The sequence below is a fragment of the Nothoprocta perdicaria genome, unplaced genomic scaffold (assembly GCF_003342845.1).
Source record: "Nothoprocta perdicaria isolate Ctin4 unplaced genomic scaffold, notPer1 scaffold_80, whole genome shotgun sequence".
NCBI classification, from domain to species: Eukaryota; Metazoa; Chordata; class Aves; order Tinamiformes; family Tinamidae; genus Nothoprocta; species Nothoprocta perdicaria.
The window spans coordinates 3,091,206-3,096,466 of record NW_020456088.1 but is presented as its reverse complement, the minus strand read 5'-3'; the positions used below and the strand labels follow the sequence as shown (position 1 = coordinate 3,096,466).

At 38.7% G+C, this 5,261-nt stretch overlaps 1 long non-coding RNA gene across 2 annotated transcripts in view; it reads left to right on the top strand.

The window, feature by feature from the left end:
- Nucleotides 1–1,460, top strand: part of LOC112958126 — a 5,624-nt gene extending 4,164 nt beyond the window's left edge. For both annotated transcript variants that reach the window (XR_003251351.1, XR_003251350.1), the window contains one exon: nt 1,361–1,460. This is a non-coding gene — a long non-coding RNA (uncharacterized LOC112958126). The remainder of the gene's footprint in view (nt 1–1,360) is intronic.
- Nucleotides 1,461–5,261: the final 3,801 nt, after the last annotated feature.

Sequence of the window (5,261 nt, the reverse complement as noted above, 5' to 3'; positions counted from 1 at the left end):
CTCTTTTCAGTGGTGGGCAGGGATAGGACTAGAGGAAATGGCTTCAAACTGAAGCATCGGAAGTTCCACAGGAACTTAAGGAAGCATTTCTTCACTGTGAGGGTGACAAAGCACTGGAACACGCTGCCCGGAGAGGTTGTGGAGTCTACTTCTTTGGAGATCTTTAAAACCCGCTTGGATGCAGCCCTGTGCCACGTGCTCTAGGTGACCCTGTGTGAGCAGGGGGGTTGGACTCGATGACCTCTGAGGTCCCTTCCAACCTTGGGCATTCTATGATTCTATGATTCTAAAGACATCTGATACAAAGAATTCAAATGATAAAGCATTATAATGGCTGCTTGGAACTGCAAAATGTGAACACAAGTAGCCTTGACTGAGCCACAGTAAGTCTGCCAGCATGTATTTTAATTAGACACTGACTGAATACATGAAGCATTACACTGTAAAATTTCATACTCAAAGCAATCAAGTTCAAAACTGCTGTCACTTACTGCTGAAATATTTAGGAGTGAATTAACAGGAATGACTAAAAGTTCTTAGTTTCCTGCCTGTAAGTGTTTTTATAGATAATAAAGCAGCACATACAGATTTGATTCAAATTCTGAGATGATCATCATTGGGAACTATGACCAAAGGTGGCACTAACTAGTAACAAAGACAAGAAGGACATCAGAAATCAAATGTGCTCTCTTGCCTAAAGGTGATGCTTTAAGGCATCAGCATAAGTAAGGCATAACTAAGGATTCAAGTGACCTATGCCAGATCTTTGGTCACCGTTAATTGTCATAATAGTATTGCAATGAGCAATAGCTAAGTATATGGCAAGTGATGAAAGTTGTGTAGTTTCCTTCTCTGAAGACAAATGGGATGGGATTCATCTCATCTAACTTCAGATACCTGCTATGCAGATGTTCTCACCTCAACTCACTGCTCACAGCTCCTTTCTCAAAGGGAAGAAACTGATAAGAAATAATTTGTGATTCATCAGAGTTATGAGAGTAAATATCAATTTTACCATGATGTGAACCAAACCTGGACATTTCTGACTGTATTGACTAGATACCCACTGACTATAAAGGTAGCCTAGGGACCAACCCTGTTGTAAGCACATTGTAGATAACCACTTTTCTTCAGCACTGCCCCACCTATGATGGAAGTTTGTTGAGCCAGAAACTTTCATGGGCACCTATATCTCATTTCCTACGTATTATAAGAAAAAAAAAAAAAAAAGTCCTATACATGTTCTGAATGTCCTATAGAAAGTTTGAAATATTAACAAAAATCTCTGCTTAGTGTACAGCCTATATGTTTGCATTTACTTCCATTTATCAGCATAGTTTCTGGACTCATTCTTCACCAGGTAGAGTACTGTCCTGCTGACCATAAAAAATGGAGATGACTGAAAATCAAGAAATAAAAGGATTTTACTGCTTGAGTAAAAAACTTGAATTCAAGTTTTCTTTTCCTAACAGAAGGTAAGTCATTTCCTTAACTATCAGATTCTTGTCAATAAGATTTTTGCAAATAATTTATATACTCATGATAAATGTTGCAAATCAAACTCTGGTCACATTCAGTGTGTGTGTGTATATATATATATAAATCTTGTGTGTATAGAGCTATAGAGTGTAAACATATGAATATAGCTCTATCATTATATGTGCAATCTGAGAGCCCTAACTCCATAACTTACAGGTATACCTAATTCTAACTTCTTGTGTGCTTAGCTCACTGAAATGAGGCCAGTCCATATTTATGCATATGTGTGCACACCCAATATGGGTTCAAGTGGCTAACTTTAGGCACCCTGAACAGAAAAATGCAGCAAGCACAATCTAAAATAGAAGTCAGTCACTCTTGGGAGAAGAGCCATATTTTTCTTCAGGAATGTTACAGTGCTATTTGGCCATGGAGAAAAGACAAGACACATCATGTTGGCAACTGAATTCTGGACAAGGGGATGTGGAAACCATCTTATTTTATGCATTTTTCTCCTTTATAAGCCTGATTCTGCCATGTGTAATTCTGGTTTTACTTCACTGAAATCCACATGGTTACCAAGTTGGAATATTATCTCTGACTAACAAGTAAATATTTGCAGAGCTAGTTCTGATTTATTTACCTGTCAATTACTGAGTCAAATTTTAGAGGATCCTCCATTGAAGTTGCAGACAACAGCATGAAGAAGTATGATGGAGGTTTTATCTTGTTTGCTATGCTGTGAACTCCCAGAGAGATTGTGAACAGATCCCCCTCATACACAAGCACACAAACACATACACACACCACATGAAATCTGAAAGGGCAGTGTTGGCAGATGAGGGCAAGGAATAAAACAAGCATTGGCATTTTTTTTTTTTCAAAGGGATTTCCTAACATGCTGAGTATGGTTCTGTGATAATCCCCATGTAGAAAATGAAAAGTGACACAGCATTTCTGGATCTAGGAAGAAACAACAACTCGGCTACTAAAATAAGTAAGTCTCTTAAAGTATTCAAGGCAAGCAGCCTATTCAAGGGAATGATCCTTTCCAGACTTCATCTGTGAAACTCTATTTCAACAAGGAAACTTTCAAAGACAAGATGAAACTTATCAGAAAAGAGAGATTCAAATTTAGGGAAACCAACAAAGACCTAATTGAATTGCTATGTGCAGCCTTTAAAGACTATCCATGTGTGTACAATTAACAGCAAACAGTGCTAAAGCACCTCAGATTGTCTGTTTTTCACTGAGACTTGTGATGGACTGGTAGCACATGGATTGTGAAAATGTGGTTCAGCTGATGGGCTGTGCAGGATTCTATACAAAGATTAGTGCACCTATATTTAAACGTCTATGTTTCCATGGCCATTCCAGCTAAAGATCTATTCCACTCATTGGGTGGAACATGCAGATTCAGCTGAGCCCAAAGAGTCCCATCAAGCAGAAAAAAAAAAAAAAAAAAACGTTTTTTAGGTTTTATTGTGTTCACTAGATCCCCACTGACTATGATGGGTGTTCAGCACTAATTCACATGGAGTCATCTACATTTAGATATCCCAGGCTATAAGAAAAAGCTCCTTTCCACAGACACCCATTTAAACTGTAGGACTTTAATGGGTGCCCAAGTCTCACTTCATAACAGAAACTACTTCAACATGAAAAATGATACTGAAAAAAAAATATGAATAAAAAACATAACTTTCAGATAGCAAGAAACCAAAGTGGTAAACTGAACAGAAATGAATCAGGTCTTTAGAAAAAATAAAGATAAAGGCAAGAAACAACACTGATGTGAATTTCTTGGCAAAATTTGCTTAGCAGGGTACTGGAGAAACCAGCATCTCTTTTTTATGCTTCATGTTCCCAAAAGAGATGCAATTGAATCTTTCCTATCGAGGTCTAAAAAATAACCTGTAAAATTATTGCAGTTTAAAGTGATTTGGGGTTTCAATTTTTGTTATTTATTTATTATTATGTTTCTCTCGCACAGCTAATATCAAAAATTCACTCTCTAGAGCAAGAGTATTCAAATAGATTGCCTGTGAAGTGGGAGAAAATATAAAATTCAGGCAACAGCACTGAAAACTACATCCTGCAGAAAGCATTGCAACAGAAGAGAATGAGTAAGGTATGAGGGCAATAAAGAGGAATTTAGAGTTGTGTACAGAAAATGTGGGTCCCAGATCTTTATCTGATCATCCGAAGTTTATCTGATCATGACCGAAGTTTATATAGTTTTCAGCGCTCCTCCCGATCCTTCCTGTGATCCATGCAAAAAGCAGTAGCTTATCCTTCTAGTGAGGCACTAATTTCCAGGATAATCAGGGAAAACACAGGAGCAAGGCACCTTGAGAAATTAAATACAAAGGTGGTACTTCTTGTATCAACAAGTTCTTGGGTCACTGTTCTCTGGATTATGGAAATATCAGTCTAGATTTCCCTGTCCTTATAATTATCTCTTGGCTGAGAACTCCTTTTTTAGCTTGACCTGTTCTTTTTTCACCTAAAGAGAGATCAAGGAAAAAGTGTTGTCCTGCAGCCAGTTCCCCACATGTTTTCACCAGATATCAAATGTGTTCTTCTCCCTGTGTCATTCTCTACAAGATTCCTATCACTCTCTTTTCCAACCTGACCATTTTCTGACCCTGGCATACTTATATCAATTAGCCTGCATCTTTGAAACAGCTGATGGCAAAAAGGGATAGGGTAGTACAACACTTTCAGGGATTTGTAGTTATTATCAGCTGTCACATCTTCCCTAGAAGGAGTTTAGCATTATTGGCTTAGGGGTTTGAACACAGCTGATACATACTTAAAACTAGATTGACTCCTGCACAAGAGACGCAACATCTACCTCAGATCCCAAATGGGGACTCATTCTGTCCATCTTCCCAAAGAGTCTGCTTTATCTGAGTGCCAGCAGTGAGAGTGAAACCTGCATATAGTGTTGAGTGTAGATGGCCCCAGGGTCAAGGTGAAGACTAGTGCCAGAACCTAAACCCAGACTGTTTGGATATTTTTATCCTACGTGGACATTATTATCCTATGAAGGTCCAGTATAAAGTACAATACCACTCTGCATCCAGTCATAACTCTGGTTACCACATGCTCTTCTCTTTCTGATCCCAAGACTTTTTGAGTCCAGGCTGAGCTGCAGAGGAGATACAGAGCGTGTTCACCCAGGAAACTCACAGGACAGGTGTAATAGATAAAAGTTCAGCCCCTGTAAACTGAGCTATACCTTAGGTCAAACACTTAATGTGTTCCTCTTTGTAGATGAGTAGTACAGGAATGTCGTCCCTGTCATTGCTTCACTCGGAACACATCCTGAGAAGAAAGCTCCAACCTCTGGGTCTTATCTGGCTGAAGTCATTTGCTATGTCTTGTTGGTTGCTACCACTCTTACTAAAAGATGTCCTTCTGGGAGATCATCTAACATTTCAGTGATACAAAGTTGGCACCTGTTTCAGGAGATTTCACTCTTTGGATACTTGCTTCTTGTGTGATGTCTTCATCATAGTATTTTGACTGTTTTCTGAATTACTTAGGTATGTTGTAGGAACTTCACAGGGTTCCAGACATTGCAAGAACCTTACTGTGTTTAGATATTAAATCAAAAATTGGCCCTATTTCTCTTCCAGAGAAGATATTTTCAGCATGGTTGGACCACAGCCAGAAGTGGGAATACTTGAAGGCTTAGAGCTGAAGATAAGTCTTTTCAGCACTCAGGCTTTGAAACCTCTCACAAAACAAGCACAGTGAAGTCATCCTTGTATGGG